This window comes from Phascolarctos cinereus, unplaced genomic scaffold (assembly GCF_003287225.1).
Source record: "Phascolarctos cinereus isolate Bilbo 61053 unplaced genomic scaffold, phaCin_HiC Scaffold_2;HRSCAF=192, whole genome shotgun sequence".
In the NCBI taxonomy this organism is placed as follows: domain Eukaryota; kingdom Metazoa; phylum Chordata; class Mammalia; order Diprotodontia; family Phascolarctidae; genus Phascolarctos; species Phascolarctos cinereus.
In genome coordinates this window covers 367,493,501-367,510,449 of record NW_027555625.1, presented here as the reverse complement: position 1 = coordinate 367,510,449, position 16,949 = coordinate 367,493,501, and the positions used below count along the sequence as shown (strand labels likewise).

The 16,949-nt window shown below is 39.3% G+C and overlaps 1 protein-coding gene across 1 annotated transcript in view; it reads left to right on the top strand.

Moving 5' to 3' along the window:
- Window positions 1–820: 820 nt before the first annotated feature.
- Window positions 821–16,949, top strand: part of BDKRB2 (bradykinin receptor B2) — a 69,928-nt gene continuing 53,799 nt past the window's right edge. The window contains exon 1 of the mRNA XM_078150424.1: window positions 821–942. The gene's annotated coding sequence lies outside the window, so the exon portion shown is untranslated. The remainder of the gene's footprint in view (window positions 943–16,949) is intronic.

Genomic DNA, 16,949 nt, shown 5'->3' with positions numbered 1-16,949 from the left:
CATGGCATATGAGGAGAGACCAAGGGGACTTTGGCCAGGACACTCTCCAGCACTCAGATTCTTCATCTGTTATGAAGGTGGTAGAACTAAGTGACCTCAAAGGTGTCTTCCATTTCTAAATCTATGACCCTAAGACATGGGTTCAAATCCCAAATCTACCATTGTATGTGTTTAACATTTTTGACCTTAGCTTCCTCATCTTTAAAGTAAAATGATTAAATTACATGATCTCTAAAGTCTCTTTTAGCTCTAACATTTTATATAGGCCCTACCACAAGTAAAGTACATATTATATAAATGTGAGTTATAGAATATGCTAAGCATGTATCCCAGGACATAGCTGTTTTTTGGACACAACAATACAAATCTTTCATACTATCTATAAACCTTAGACTCATAGAATCCTAGAGCTGAGAGGGACCTAATTTTTTTCCAACCCTCTCATTTTACAGGAAACAGCGGCCCCGATATGGAAAATAGTTTCCACAAGTTTCCTTAGCAAGTAGGTGTGTGGTTTTATGCCTGGGGCTTCACCTATTCATGACTGAGTTTTTCTCTGTAAAAAGTTATTTCATCTGTCTAATTAAGAAAACCTCTTCCCTAAGATATATTGGATAATATCCGAACATTTTGTATTTCTGGTCATTTGCCTATAATGGATCACTTCTGCCTCTCCTTAAGTATCGGGTACTTTTTGTGGAAAAAAACGCCCCTCTCCCCACAGTGCTCCTGAATGGGACTCTAGGCCCCAGGGGCGGGGCAAGGAGGGGAAATATCCAGGAATCAGATTACATCATCATCACTAACAACTGAAAGATGAGTTGCTCCTTCAGCTCTTGGCTTGGCTTCTGAGAAGTTAGTAGGATCTCAGCAAGTTCCAGCCTTCACTGAGAGAGGCTGCGTGTGTTCCACAAGTGCCGTGTGCGTATGTCTCCTAAGGAGGTAGGTGCCCCTTTTTTCAATCCTAAATGAAGGGGGAAAGGATTGCTGCAGGTCAGATTCAGGCTAGTTTTTGTTTGTCAGCCTTTCAGTCACTCCTGTTTTGAGCTGTTTCCAAGACTAAGAAAGGGTGTGTTCATGTAGCAGAGCTCCCTCCCAAAGAGAAGTTCACTATTTCTATGGGGCTCCCTGAAGAAGCCCGGAAACTGAGGCAAATCCCAAGTTAACATGACCAAGGACCCATGGCATATGAGAAGAGACCTAAGAATCAAAGAACGCAAACTATATAGATGTCTGAATCACAGAAAGCTGGAAGGAACTTTAGAATCATAGATCTTAAAATGTCAGAGCCGGAAGGAACCTTAGGAATGTCTGTCATGTAGTTCAACCTCTTGATTTTACAAAAGAGGAAACCAAAGTTCAGACCCTGCCCAGAGAATTGTACCATCCTGGGAGGATTTGTTTTCGAAAATAGTTGATAGGTGGAGCAGATACCTGTGATGTAGTGGCAAGAGCCCTTGAATGGGATTCCAGAGACTTTGTTTCTACTCATTTTCCAGCCATTAATTCATTGTGAGAACTTGGGCAAGTTACTTCCTCTCCAAGCCCTCAATTAGCAGAGACAATTGGAGCAGTTGACCTCCAATATCCTTTTTGGCCCTGTCATTTAATATGTGTGTGTGTGTGTGTGTGTGTGTGTGTGTGTGTGTGTGTGTGTGTGTATGTGTGTGTGTGTGTGTGTGTGTGTGTGTGTGTGGTTGAGATTTAACTGATTTTTTTGCTTTAAGATTTAAGTCATTACTTGCCTTCAGGCAGAACTATTCCAAGATGAGTCTGAATACCTAGGTTCTCATCCCTGACTTGGCTCTAATTCACTGTGTAAGTCACCTCACAGCTGCAGAACTCAGTTTCCTCATTTTTAAAAATAAAAGGAGTTGGACTAAATGATATCTAAACTGTGTCTTCTACTTCTGAATTTCTTTCTTTTTGTAATTACTATTCTCATTTTCTACATAATGTTGGTAATAATAGCTCTTTAACATGTACTGACTTAAATCCTCAGAACAAAATTTGCAAGGTTATATGCTCCATTTTATAAAAGAGAAAACTGAAATTCAAAGAAGTGGTGACTAGCCTAATGCCTCACAGTGCCATTACAAATTATAACTTATATCACTCAATCAACAGGTATGCATTAAGCACCTAGTATGTATCAAGCATTGCAGTAGGAATCTTATATTCTATATTGGAGATTATATGAATACAAAATAAATATAGGTAATAAGGAGGCACTAACAGCTGGGGAGATCAGATGACCTTTGCATTCAGTCTTGATGGAAGTCTAAAAATTTTAAGAGATAGACATGATGAAGGGGAGCTTTCCAGGTACAGGAGAAAACAAGTGCAAAGGCACAGAAATGAAAGATGGAACTCTACTTGTAAGAAACAGCAAAAAAGCCAGATTGGCTGGACTATATAGAGTGCATGAAAGGGCATAAGATGGAACTTGCTGAAATCCTAATTTATCAGAAGCCAAGCCAGGAGTTGAAGGAACAACTCATCTTTCAAATAGCTGAAAAAGTAGGTTTGTTTGAGGTTGTGGTGAGTTTTAAAAGCCAAACAGAGAAATTTGTGTTTGATCTTAGAGGTAGGAGGGAAGTTTTTGAGAAGAAAGAGTAATATAATGACACCCTATGCTTTAGGGAAGTCATTTTGGTAGCTGTGCGGAGGATGGATTGGAGTGAGGAAAGACTCAAGGCTGGGAGACCAATTAGGAAGTGATTAAAATAATCTAGGTAAGAAGCCAGAGGACTTGAACTGAGGTGTTGGTCATGTGAGTGGAGCCAAAGGAATGGATATAAATGATGTTGTAGAGGTAGAACTGAAAAGACCAGGCAATCAATTGGGTAGTGGGGTCAGAGAGTAAGAATCGAGGATGAGCTACAAAGCACAGCCCAGGGCACAAGAATTGGAGGCTCTTGGTTGGCTACACTGAATAGGACTACCTGTTTAGAAGTGGCAAGAGTAGACTGAAGTTGTGAGTCTGGGAGAATGGAAGAATGATGGTGCCCTTGATGGAAATTGAGTTTTCCTGTGCTTCTCATCCTGGACTACACTGTGGTCCTGCCATTCCCACTGAAAATGAAGACAAAAAAACAACAAGCAGCACTTTGAAGTAGGTCTCATTAAATCAATTTCCCTGTGCAGCGACATACCCCCATTCTTTGTTCCCTAAAGAGCCAAATAATTTAAGCAACAAAGAGTCAGGGTGATCCATCCTTTGAAGTGACATTGCCAGTCATTAATATTAGCTTGAAAGATCTGGCAATTAGTGCTCAGGGTCAAATTACAAGGTATTAGAAATGGTGTTAATGAAACAGGCTTACAAACCTAGAGGTGTTGATTAAAGAATACATAGGATCAGGTGGAAATTAGCACACACGCGCACACACACACACACATACCTCACAACCCCAAAAGTGTTAGCACCATTCAGAATATCCAGTCCTGAGCCCCAGTTTTGTGACCCACTAATATCAAATGTGCACAAGACCCCACTGGACACCATCCTGATTCTGATTCAATCTATTTCTCTGTTACCATACTTGTTATACTCTCACTAGAAGTGTCAACGAGGGCACTCACCTAGTCCAAAATCATTTGTTGCAGTATTCAGTGTCTAAGATGCTCCTATCCTGAGCTGTGGGCATGCATACTGACTCCCTTTTGGTCCTTTGCCCAGGAACACTATGGTCCATAGGTCAATGAAGGGATAGTCTCATTCTCTGCTTTATTCTGGGCAGCTAGGTGATTAAACAGATTAAAAAATTTTGTTATTACCAATTAACAGGCTATGAGCTCTATTTAAGAAGGAGAAATAACATATCGCATACCATCTATTATCCCAAACAGCAGTTGTCTGAGAATAAGTGCCAATATGGGCATGGCTGTCCTTAAAGCACATGATTTATCTCTCTTGAGATGGCCTCGTGAAGAATTCAGGGTATCAAAGAGAAGATTGGAGTGGCAGGAGGCAATAACAGCAGGGGAGATTAGGTGCTTTGAGTTTAACTTTGATGGAAATTTAGTGATTCTAAGAGAAAGAGTGGAAGAGGAAGTGAAGGGGCTCTGGCAAATAGTGGACTTGCCTCTTAAAAGGAATTGCAGAGAAGCGTAAGGAGGACAGTTCCTGGGCAAGAAAAAAAAAAGGCAGGGGTGGGACTTAGCCAGAAAAGCATGAGTATGTTGCTATAACAAAGGCTATCAATGGAGTTCATAACAACTGTTATCCTTCCCCACAGTCTCAGAGGACCTTCCAGCCAAATTCTGAAAACAAAAGAAATGAACTAAGTTCTGTGAATAATTCCTGCATTTGAATCCTCCTTTGATGACTCAGAATGACAAATATGTGACCAGGAATTTTGTTAAGGGTGTCTCAGCCTTCAGCCAAGAGCAAGCAATGACAGGCTGACCCACATCAATATATAAAAATCGATTTATTCATCTCTGATTAATACTCTCCGCATCAATTATTCTAGACCTCTCTCTTCTAAAGTCCCTAGCCACTCCCTCCTCCCCCAATTCCAATATCTTTATTTCTTACTCTACTCAGAAGATGGAGGTCATCTGTTGAGATAGTCCTTATTTCCCATTCTCTATACTTTAAAAATTCCAACTTGCCGAGGCTAACTCTTCTACTTGTACTCACCTACTAAGGAATTTTACTCCATTAGTCACTGATAATAAGAATTAAATTTAATTTGAACATGTATTTATTAAAAACCTACTGTGTTCAAGGAACTGTACCAGGCTATAGACACTCGCATGGGTGCACACACACATACACACACAGCAGTCCTATGACTATAAGCCTCAAGGGGCTTACAACTGGAAGAGCAGGGATCAACATATACACACATAAGTACAAAATTCAGTAGTTTGAAGAGGAAAAGAACAGCAACCAAGGAGAATGAGGGCTGGCTTTCTGGAGAAGGTGGCATCTGAGTTAAGTCTTAAAGGAAGGCAAGGATCTTGAGAGGAAGCACATTCTAGGCACGGGGAATAATCTGTGCAAATACATAAAAGTAGGCCGTTGATTGTCAAATTTGGAGAATACCTAATAGTCCAGTGCATCTGGGACACATCATTTGTGAAAGGAACTAATATAAGATAAAAATAAAAAGGCAAGTAGCAACTAGATTGTCCAGGACTTTAAATGACAGGCTGCACAGTTGATATTTTATCCTAGAGGCAAAAGGGAGCATCTGATGATTTGGGAGCAAAGGAATAACATGGTTACATCTATTCCTACAGGTGTATGTAGCCCTTTCAGTTTACAAAGTACTTCCTTCACAATAATCACATGAAATAAATAGCAGGAATATTTTTATAGCCATTTTACAGATGAGAAAGTTAAGTTTCAAGAAGCTAAGTGATTCATCCAATATCACTTTAGTTAATACGTGTCAGAGTGAAGATATAATTGGCCTCCTTATTCCAAATCCAATGCCTATCCACGCCCATCCTAGCTCACCATTCTGCTGAAACATTGGCATCCAGAATAAGATTTGCAATAAACCAGAATTTCTAACCTCACTTTGACCACTAGAACCAGTCTCTGCAGTAGGCTGGTTGAATATAGCTATCTGGAGTCTGAAGAGGCTGATGACTTATCTATGGCAGAAAGTGATGATCACCCTCAATATAAAGGAGATTTGGCAGCAGTTATGTGATAAAGTACATTTTTGGTCTCTATTCACCAGCACCATTCCAAGGGTATAGCAAATAAGGGTGATCACCTAGACTTGCAAAGGAAGGAAGGAAGGAAAGAAGGAAAGAAAGAAGAAAGGAAGCCTTTTTTAATGGCCCTTAAAAGCACTGTGCTAAGTGCTTTAAAATATTAACTCATTTGATCTTCCCAACAACCCTGGGAGGTAGGGTTCTACTGTAATCTTCATTTTACAGTTGAAGAAACTGAGGTATACAGAAGTTAAGTGACTGTGTAGACTGGGTCACACAGCTAGTAAGTGTCTAAGTTTGTTAGGGAACATCAGAATGTTGGTGGTATACCAATGACCCAAGGAGGCAGCAGGTTTGGGAAATATTCTGTGTGGTAATTAATGCTTTCAAAAACAATGCTGTGAAGCAACACAAAGAGTTTCCATTTTCATCCTCGCTCCTGGACAATGAGAATTGCCCTTCAGAATATGAACATTTTGAAATAAATTATAGTGGAAGTGAAGCAGATCCCTGGATTCAGATCCAGAAGACCTGGGTTCTAATCCTAATTCAATTACTTTCTACCATGTGACTTTGAACCAGTTGGTTCTTCTGGATCTCAGTTTCCTCATTCGGGAAAAAAAAAAAAGGAGGAGGTTAATCTAAATAATCTCTAAGACCTCTTCTACCTCTAAATCCCATGAACTCATGACCTTGCAAGGAAATCAACCATCAAACAAAAAATACAGTATATTCAGTATGGTACATTTTCTTGGGGAGGAGTGTGATCTCCGAAGTCTCTTCTAGCTCTCAGAGTTCATTCTTTATACTAATATGATATAGTAGAAAGAGCAATTACTTAGCAGTTAGAAGTCTTGGGCTTTAGTCCAAGTTCTTTCCTAAAATCTCTGCAAACTTGGGCAAATTATTTCCTTTCTCTAGGCCTCAGTTTCCACATCTGCAAAATAACAGGGATAAAGTAACCCCTTTGCACACTTAAACTCACTTAGTCAAAATCAAATGCATATTAATTCAAGCAGGCTCCATCCTAAATTTAGCATGTTTTAGGTACCTAATTGTTCATAGTGCGTATTTATCTTACTTACAAAATGGCATTTAAAAATCTTAAAATTTTAGGAGGCATTATTTTGTCTGTATCGTTCGACTAAGAGCCAAAGTGTATGCTGTTTGATCGTCCTAAAATCCTTTACCTCCTAAACTTAAACAAGAATCATATAAAAGGAGCAGTGTCTATCTCTTTGGGCAAATCCTAGAGTCTCATCTAGCCCTGCTATTCTGTGACCTAAGAGGCAATGTGTTATATGATTTGAAGTCAGAGGAGGGTTTAGACTTGTTCTCTCTTCACCCCAGAGAGCATAACCAGGAGCAACAGATGGGCATTGCAAGGAGGCAAATTTAATTCTATGTCAGAAAAACATACTCTAAGAACTAAATTGGTCCAAAAATGGAATGATCTGATTTGAAAGAAGTTGGTTTCCTCTTCATTGGATCTCTTCAAGTAGAGGCCAGACAAATACTTGTCAGGTATGTTATAGCTGGAGTCCTTTAGGGTATGGATTGGACCAGATGGCCCTGAGGTCCCTTCAGACTCTCTGTGATTCTGGGACCTGGGTTAAAATGTCAGTCCTTGCACTTATTATCTGTGTTGTTGTTCAGTGATTTTTCAGTTTTGTCTGACTCTGTGTGACCCCATTTGAGGTTTTCTTGGCAAAGATACTGGACTGGTTTGCCATTTCCTTCTCCAGCTCATTTTTATAGATGAGGAAACTGGGGCAAACAAGTTTAAGTGACTTGCCCAGGTCACACAGCTAGTAAATATCTGAGGCCCGATTTGAACTCAGGTCTTCCTGACTTTACGGCTGGCACTCTAGCCACTGTGTCACCTAGCTACCCCACAGGATGGGGTACAAACTTGCTAAAATTAACAGTGTAACCAGGTAAAAAAGATTATGAATCTGGGATCAAGGAGGAGTGGCTGGAAAGCTTTAATGAGACATCGGGATGATTAGGCAGCAGGGGAATATGATAAAAGGCATTGTGCTGGTCTGAACTTGTACCAGAGTCAGAGCTTGCAAAGGGTGGGGCCAAAAAAGTTGGATTTTCAAAGTCAGGATTTATCACAAGTATTCCAAGCACTTTCACAAGTGCCGTGTCCTTAAATCCTGCCAAGAGGCCTGGGAAGTGGATCTGAAAGGAACAGATTTCAGAGTTAGAAGGAAAGGTTCCCTTAGAGATCACCTAATCTAACCCCCTCTTGTTACAGATGAGAAAACTGAGGCCTGTATGATGTGAGGAAAAGACTTCTCCCAAGGTTAGTGAGTGGAAGATCAAAGACAAGAACCCAGGCTTCCTAATTTCCAGTTCAGTATTCTCTCTATTACATAAATATAGCACCAGGCTATGAGAGGAAACATGCAGCAAAGAACCACACTCTAACATTGAAATCAATATCAATATACATTTATTAAGCACCTGCTATGTGCCTAGAAATGAAGTCATAGGTAATTACTGGGTAGGAAAACAAAAACAAACCCCCAAGAGTCTCAATGATTCCCTCCTGTCTAGGCACAAAGGAATCCTTGTAAGGTAAGGTGCCTGTATCATACGGGAATGGGTTTGTCCAGCTAAAGTAACTATCTACTCACTAGAAGGCAGTGAACAAAGTCCCATGTGGGAGGTGAGCCTTCCCCAAGCCCTCCTAGCTACTTCCTAGAATGATAGCAGTGTTGCTACCCTAAGTGGGTTCCCTGTTAAAATATAAATTCTCTAGGCAGGGAGTCTGAGTTGCTTTTCATCATTTATAAGTATAAATGTGTCATAAATGAATTATAATTTACATTTATATAAGGATTAAGGGTTGTGAAGTTCTTTTCACACAGTATTTTATTTAGAATAATAAATCCTCAAACTTGGAAGGCTGCTAGTCCATCTGGACCCAGGATTCTTAGCTATTTTTATGCCTAGGACCCCTTTGGCAGTCTGGTGATATTTAAGACTACTGCATGTGTATGTGTATGTGTGTGTGTGTGTGTGTGTGTGTGTGTGTGTGTGTGTGTGTGTGTGCATTACCTACATTCATAATCAAAAGAAATGCTAAATTTCAGCTAACGGTTAGTAAAAATGAGGGTGTATTTTTTTTTTCTCTTCCAAGGTCATACACTTCCTAGAATCTATCCCAGACCCCCTGGGAATCCTTAGATGCCAGGTTAAGAACCCCTGGTCTAGATAGACCAATCCGTACTTGATCTTTCCTACAACGCCCCCTCCATACATCATCACTTAACCTCCATTTGAGCATAGCACCAAGCACGTGGTAGGCACTTAATAAATGCTTGTTAGCTGAGTACATTACATAATGCCTACCCTAATGGGGTTGCTGTGAAGAAATATTCAAATGCTATATAAATATAAGTTGCCAGGATTATTTCTTTAGATAGCTCTGATGGCTACAAAGTTTTAATAAAATATGTTTAATCCCTCTTCCATATGACAAGCCCATCAGACATCTGAAGATGGCTATCATGTACCCCTTTGGTCTTCTCTAAATTAAACAGTGCCATTCGCTTCAACCAATCTTTAGAAGGCATGTTCTGCAGGCCTCTCTTTCTACTGATTGCTCTTCTCCAGATACTCTCCAATATATCAATATCTTTCTTAAAATATTGTGCCCAGAATTGAACGTGATAGTTCAGGTACATTCTAACCTTAGCACAGAACAACAGGTCAGTCACCTCTCTCACTCTGGACACTATGCCTCACTCAGTAAGACCAAGAATAGTACTAGCTTTTGTGTCTGCAACATCACACCAAAAATGCATATTGAACTGACAATCTATTATGATCTCAGAGTCTTTTTCATTTGAACTATTTATTTTCTAGTAAAGTCTTCCTTCTTCAGTACTTGTGTTGTTGACTTTTAAAGGGAAATGTAGAATTTTATGCTTATTCCTCTCTAATTTCATCTTGTGAGATTCAGTCCATCTTTAGAGGTGACTTATCCAAATTCCTCGTTGTGTAGAGGAAGAAAGCAAGAATCAGAGAGGATAACTGAATTGCCTAACATAATAGAAATAGTAAGTAATGAAAACAGTCTATGAACCCAGGTTCAAACTCTAGCTCCATGTCTAAAATTTGTACCACTATGCCACTGTTGCCTCCCATGACTTGCTATATGTGCAATTAATTTCTCACATGCAGTGAGAAATTCACCTTTTGTGCCTTTGTGTTTGCCTCAGATATAATATCACTGAAAGAGAGGTTTTCTTGTAAGTGGTCTGACTAATTTCCTCCTCTTAAGTTTGTTTGGTCTTTGGGATCTTTCACCACTATCTTCCTTCAATGCAAATAAGATAGCCAATTAAGATAAACTAAACCAAATATGTCTCCCTCCTAGAATGAGGGAAGAACATTTCCTACATGTAGATTCTTGGAATCATAGAATCTCAGAGTTCAAAGGGACATTACAGGCCAGTAAGTTGAACTTGTACCTAAGAAGGAATCCTCATTACAAAAATCCCCTATAAATGGACACCCAGCTTCTGCTGGAAAGACCTTCGGTAATAGAAACCCGACCATCTTGTGAGACAACCCATTTCACCTTTAGTCAGTACTCTGTAGCAACAACCTGGGTCTCAGTGATACAGATCTCACTCACATTTGAGGTTTAGAGTCCCCAGAGGTTGGCTACCTCTCAGCATTCTAGGGATAAACAAAAGGGCCCACTCTTCTAACCCTGTTGTTTGTGAGCTGCCGCCAGTGTACTCCCCATTAATGATCAGCCAGTCAGAGTTAGTCAACTCTTTGAAAAAGTATTTATAGTAAGCAGAGCTGGTATAAAACATCCCTGTAAAACCTAAAGTGCATTCTCCCATAAATATGTATAATGTCCACAGGAAGAGTGGGCTTATAAAACACAGTAAAAGTGAGGCTCACGTGTAGACAATACACATGGCAAAAGGGTATCTCCCACCTCTTGGCCCTAGAAGTCCTTTTCTCCCTTCCTGGAGTCTTTAAACAGCTCTCTACACTTTAAAATCTCTGTAGCTCCCTGCTAGGCTTTAAGAGTCAGTGCCTTTCTGGAGTCCATCCCACACACTCCTCTCTTCCATAAGGCATCATCCCTTTTCTCAGCTGCCTAATGCTCTGCCTCTGTTTGTCCTCATTGCAGCCCCTTCTACTTGCATTAGCCATGTCCACTCCCAGGTCATTCAGACCTCCCAAGGACAATTCCATGTCAAAATACCCCTCTTAAAATCATGAAGGAATAAATACAAAGACAGAAACAGCCACGTGTTCATGCCTGCCAGGCTGGGGCAGAAGATGAGGCAGCAGCGCTTCCTCCCTCAACTGACCATCACTGACAGCTCCAAGGAAAGAGAGACAAAGAAGCAGGTCTCCCCCTTCAGGATGTCCAATGGGTTATGTATCAGCAATTCATTAGTCATTAGTTCTTCCAGCTTTGTAGCCAATTAGAGAACTTTTCATCACCAACCATTGTAAACTTTTGAGTCATTATTGTGGGAAGTAGGCTTACCTTAAGCTTCTACATAATTGATTGGACTGGAATCAGGAGAGGAATATCTGTGCATACTGCAAAGACTGGCCCCCATAGACAAATTCACCCCATTACATCATTGTTGGAAAGTTTTTTTGTTGTATAAAATTGAAATCTAAGGACTATCTCATAGGGTTTTTCTGAGGACCATATAAAATAATGGATCTAATGATTTGAAGTTATAAAGCACTATAAAAGCTAAGCTATTATTGTTATATCTGCTCCGTGCCAAAAATATTTTGAGAGGAATAAGCAGGATCAGAGGATTTTTGAGCTGGGAGGGACCTTAGAGATCTTCTTGTCTGATACTTTCATGTATAGACTGAGGAAAATGAGGAGTAAAGAAGGGAAATGACTTGCTCAAGTGAGTTAGTGGAAGAAGCAGGACTAGATACTAGGTTTTTTAACTGCCTGGACTGTGTATCTGAAATTGGCCTGACCCAAATTAATCAAACCAAGAGCTCCCCTGCTTCCTTAATAGCTCTTGGTAGTTTCTTTGGTTGTTTTTATACACTGTCATTTCCCAATGTTCCCTGCTCCCATAGGCTTTCTTCATTACAAAGAAATATAGTGTAGTAAGACCAACCAGGGCAGCTAGGTGGTGCAGTGGATAGAGTGCTGGGCCTGGAGTCAGGAAGATTCATCTTCATGAGCTCAAATCCAGCTTTAGATACTTACTAGCTGTGTGACCCTGGGCAAGTCACTTAACCCTGTTTGCCTCAGTTTCATCATTTGTAAAATGAGCTGAAGAAGGAAATAGAAAACCACTCCAGCATCTTTGCCAAGAAAACTCCAAACGGGGTTACAAAGAGTCAGACATGACCTCAATGACTAAACAACAAACAAACATGCCTACATATATACATTTATATATGCACATGTATATGCATGTATGACTTTATCTACACATATACATGCATATGTATACATATATATAAAAATGTATATATGTGTAGAGAGAAAGTCCATGAGAAAGAAAAAAGAAACAATAGCACCACAGGATGACATGGAGTTTGACAGGAAACAACTTACATTCTTATCACTCATTAATATTTAAAGAGTATTTTTTTCCCCAATAAGCTCATGAGGTATTATTAAGGAGAATTATAGACCAGTATCATTAATGAATATTGATTCAAAAAAACTTTGAATCCTGTCAGACTATAGTAATTCTTCCAAAAATCGTTCTTTGTGACCAAGCTGAATTTATGCCAGGGATGAAAGAAAGATTCAACATTAAGAAAACAACATAATTAATCATTAAAAATTAAACATCCAAAGCCATATGGTTATCTTAACAAATAAAGAAAGGCCTTGGCAAAGTATTGTTGTCATTTGTGCTAAAATATATCAAAAGTACAGGCATACAGGGTCCTTTTTAACATAAAAAGTGTCTCTCTTCAAACAAAAGCAAGCATCATATGTAATACAAATACAATAGAAACCTTTTTTAATAAATATAAGAGAAATATAAGGATGCACATTCTCCCCACAGTTATTAAATATAGTTTCATAAATGTTAGCAATAGCAATAGGACAAGAGAAAGAAATTAAAGCTATAAAGATAGGCAAAGAGAAGATCAAATTATCCCTCTTTGCTGATGACTGATAGTTATTTTTAAAATCCCAGGGAATTAGCAAAGATGCTAATTAAGAAAATTAATAACTTCAGCAGAGTAGCTACAAAAAAACCCACAAAAGTTAATAGTATTTATGTATAATATTAAAAATCCCTAAGACAATAATAGAAAGGAAAATTCTGGTCAAAAGAACTATAAAATGAGTAAAATATTTGAGGGTCAATCTACCAAAGCTCACAAAATTCTTGTATAAGTACAATCAGAAAATGTTCTTAAAGCAATAAAGAGCAACTTCAAAAGTCAGAGAAATAGTCATTGCTCATGGCTAGGTCATGCCAATATAATAAAAATGACAATATTACCAAAGTTAGTTTACAGTTTTAATGCTATAGCAAACAAACTACCAAAGGTAAAAACTTTATAGAAGTGAATGTTAAAAACTAAAAACAAGCAAACAAATAAATACATTTTTAAAAAGAACATATCTGGATCCACAGAGGTAGGGAGTAGGAGACAAAAATACATAAGGTAAAGGCAGTTGGTTATACCAAAGATTAGGTAATAAAACATCTCTTGTTCTTACCTAAATCTTTCCCAATTTTCTCCAGAAAATCACTCATCAGGAATTAGTGCTCAATCTCTTTGTCTCAAAGGTGGTAGACATGCTACCATAAGGAAATCTCTTTGCTCTGGAGTGCCAGATCCTCTTCTTCCAAACTGGAGAGAGGTTACTAGCACAGTCACTCTTTTGTTTCAATCTCCATAAAAACAAATGTTCCATTATAGTGGAATAGATGTTAAAATCTTGGCTTTACACAGCAGTTTTTGTGATTAACAACATCTGATTAAAAACATCTTTCAGTAGTTTCTTTATGACTACTTTGGAGTCTGCTCTCACTGTAGGCCAAACTTCAATTCATCCAAAATTAAATATGCTATAATGAGGACATATTCACAATTATGATTTTTGGTCATTGAAATAAAACCAATCATTGTGTTAACAAAAGAGAAAAAAGCCCCATCATAGATGCTGTCCTGTTTGTCTTAACCAGTTTCCCAGCATTAGGCACACGACAGAAAAGGCAGGGACAGCAATATTGCTGGGCTGTTAAAGCAAAAGCTTAAAGTGCAGCAATTCAATTTTACATATGGATTGGACTCATTGAGCACCAAAGGCCCTTCCAGCTTTCTGATTCAGTGACTCCATGACTCCTCTTCCAGTCATCTTACCCCACACTTCGGGTTTCTTTACCCTGTTAAAGCTCTGAAGTCTTTACTGAGTGAATCAGTGAACTAAATGATTATTTTGAAAATAAGATAAAACAACATTTTTCTGAACAAATTATATATAGTATGGACTGTAGCTTTCCTGGACCAAGACAATGATTCTTGGAGGTCAAGTGTGAGTATTTGAATTTCTGCATGTTTTCTGTGGACTTCTGAATATGTCCATATTTATCCTAGATAGAACACTTTTAAGGAACTAACCATACGCATCCTTGTGAGCATCCCTAGAATCTAAGAGGAAAAGGTTTAGAAAAGGAAAGGACCTTGGAACTAAAGGAAGCTGGCTTCCTTCCCATACTACAGTGAGCAGCTTATACAATGATAAAGAGACTCAATATATAGCTGCCAGGCCCTGACAAAATTAGAAACAAGAAATATGTAAGAATAGAGTTCTGGGTCTCTCAACTATTGTCAAAAATTTGGCTGTATTTGGTATTATGGAGTGTCAAGCATAGCCTTCATCCTTAACCTTTATGGGTTTATAGCCTTACATAAACAACACACTGAGTTAACAAACCACAATAATAGCTCACATTTCTATAGAACTTTAAACTTAATAAAGCACTTTCCCCACAATAATCCTGTGTGAGATGCACTGTATAAATGTTATCTCCATTCTGCAAACAAGGATATTGAGGCTTAAAGATAAGAAGGGACTGGCCTAAGGTTGATCAGTGAATTGATGGCAGTAGCAAACTGCCTTCACTGAGGTCTGCTCTTTTCACTACTTCATACTGTCCCTTATTTCACCTCGCTGCCTATTAACATTGGATAGGATGCATGCTGAAAGAGAAAACATAAGGTAGGACCATAGGTTTTAAGCTGGATGGAAACTTAAAGCTCACCTCCAACTCCATCATTTTCAGATGAGGAAATTAAGGTCATACAGGAAGTAAGAGCTACAATTCAAACCCACGTCCTCTAACTCCAAACCCAGTGTCCTTTTCATCACACCAAAATGACAAGGTCTTCTTGCCATCAATCCATATATAAAGGAGAGGGAAGGGCTTTGAAGATGCTGGGAGGGGCAGTTAGGTGGTACAGTGGATAGAATACCAGTCCTGAAGTCAGGAAGACCTGAGTTCAAATCCAGCCTCAGACACTTACTAGCTGTGTGACCTTGGGCAAGTCACTTAACCCTGATTGCCTCACCAAAACAAACAAATGAACAAAAAGATGCTGGAAAGGAAGCAGCCATTCCTAATGACGTGACACAGCTCCATCTTTGCCCAGACTTCATACAGTTCAGCAGCATAACTCAGCACACAAGACAGTAGTTCCTTACCCCAAGAGAGTCCACACAGCACAAGAAAATTCCAATGCGGACTACACACTGGGAGAGCCACTAACTTCAGGAGCTCTGGAATCTGTAGGTGCTCTGACATGAGGAAGGACAACCAGCCTCCTGTTGGTTCTCCTCCAAGCACCATCCCATATTGCACATGCACCATAAGTGGTCATTACCTCACACCAATCAGGAAACAATTACTGCTCCTACTCTGTGTGTTTTGGCCTCATGGAATCCCAGCATAACAGAGAGGCTAATGTCCTTACCAAGGATACAGGTGTCTGTCACCTTCTAGACCCCACAAGTCAGCTGTATTATGGCTTTTTGACCTAACAATTATCAAGACAAACATTATGACCCTCATTTTACTAATAAGGACTCCAAATTCCAGAGAAGTGAAGCAATTTGCCAAGATCACAAAACTGTTAAGTGGCAGAACCAAGATTCTAACAGAGGACATAGGGTCATAACCTTGTAGGATTCAGAGCTGATGGGCACCTAAAAGATGATCTCTTCTAAGATAAGAGATAAGATCTCTTCTAAGAATCTAAGTCCGGCATATCATGCTGCCTCATATTCACAGAATTTCAGATTTGGTGATGACTTTACCATCCATTCCACAATATGCCAGACAAGTGTTGTCCAGGTGTTACTTGAAGACCTCCAAAGAAGGGGAACCAATTCCTTTCAAAGACAGCCCTTTCCACTTTTAATTAGTTCAAATTGTGAGAAAGTTCTTCCTTACCTCAGGATTAAATTTACCTCTTTACTTTTCAACTTTCACCTAATGCTTCTAGTTCTGTTTTCTGAAACCCAACAGAATCAATCTAAGTGCTTTTCCACGTGGCAGCCCTCTGCATCCTTGAATACAACTATCATGGCCTCTCACCTCCCCTGTCTTTTTTTTCTCTAGTCAAAACATCCCTATTTCTTTCAGCCAGTTCTCATATAGCATGAACTCAAGGTCTACCCCAGCCTGTTTTCTTTCCCCTGGATGCTCTCCAGCTTGACAATTGTCTGTCTTAAAATGTAGCACAGAAACTGAACATGGTACTCCAAGGGTGGTCTGATGAGGCTGGGCCAAGCACGCTGGGAGTACCTATCACTTCCTTATTCCTTGATTCTATGCCTCCTTAAGTCAGCTTAAATTGCAAATATTTACATTGTGGATAAGTTATTTGTGGATAGATGTGTAATAATGAATATCCATGTTTAGCTAGAATGGAGCTTTGGGAAGATGCCAGCTCTATCAAGAAAGGCTTTCTGGAAAAGGATAAATTTCAGGAACTGCTTAAATGACTGGAGATAGATAGCTCATGGGAAGGGGAGCATTCTAGATGCCTGGATTATCTTGAGGTGAGAACAAAATGAAAAGACAAAAGGAAACAAATGTGTTGGGGAAAGTCCTAGATCAGACTGGGGAGTAGGAAACAAGGGAAATAAGGCATCATAGTATCACTTGGAATTATAATGTTGGAAGGTAAATCATCTAACTCTACATCCTCATTTTGTTGAGAAGAAAATTGAGGCTCAGAGAGGGAGAGTAACTTGTTCAAGATTA